We start from the raw sequence: 547 nt of genomic DNA, 5'->3' as shown, positions 1-547 counted from the left end.
TGTTACTAATAAAGAGAGCTTGAATTGTAATAATGGAGTTGTGTTTGTTTTTTTGAGGACTATCTATTAATGGGCATGTTGTAGATTTTAAGTTTACTAGTAGTAATTTTGTTGAGTGAGTTTCCATTTGAGTCCAGCAAAATATTTTTTATTTAAATTTTTTTTTTTAGTAGATTTCCATCAGAGTATAAGTTGTGCACAATTACATTTATTGAGTAAAGAATAAGTGGAATTTAATTTTAATAAGCATCAGTGAATCAATGTAATGTAGTATGCGGAAAATTAAAATTTAAAAAACAAAAGTATTTAAGTTAAGGTTTACTCAAAAATATTATTACCACTAGTATAAAAGTTTGAGGTAATCAGTTTCCAGAAATATTTTTAGTGTTACTTATTCAGGTTCAGTGTATATATGTCTTGGAGAGGGGGGTAGTGTTGTCCCGATGACCCCCTTCCTGTTCTATTCTGTGCAGCCGGAGGTCAGGAGGCTCTCTGTTGCTGACCAATAGAAGTTAATCAGCAGGTGATGAGGGAGGTGAGCATGCTT

This window comes from Micropterus dolomieu, linkage group LG19 (genome assembly GCF_021292245.1).
Source record: "Micropterus dolomieu isolate WLL.071019.BEF.003 ecotype Adirondacks linkage group LG19, ASM2129224v1, whole genome shotgun sequence".
Taxonomy (NCBI): Eukaryota; Metazoa; Chordata; class Actinopteri; order Centrarchiformes; family Centrarchidae; genus Micropterus; species Micropterus dolomieu.
This window is presented reverse-complemented; position numbering follows the sequence as displayed.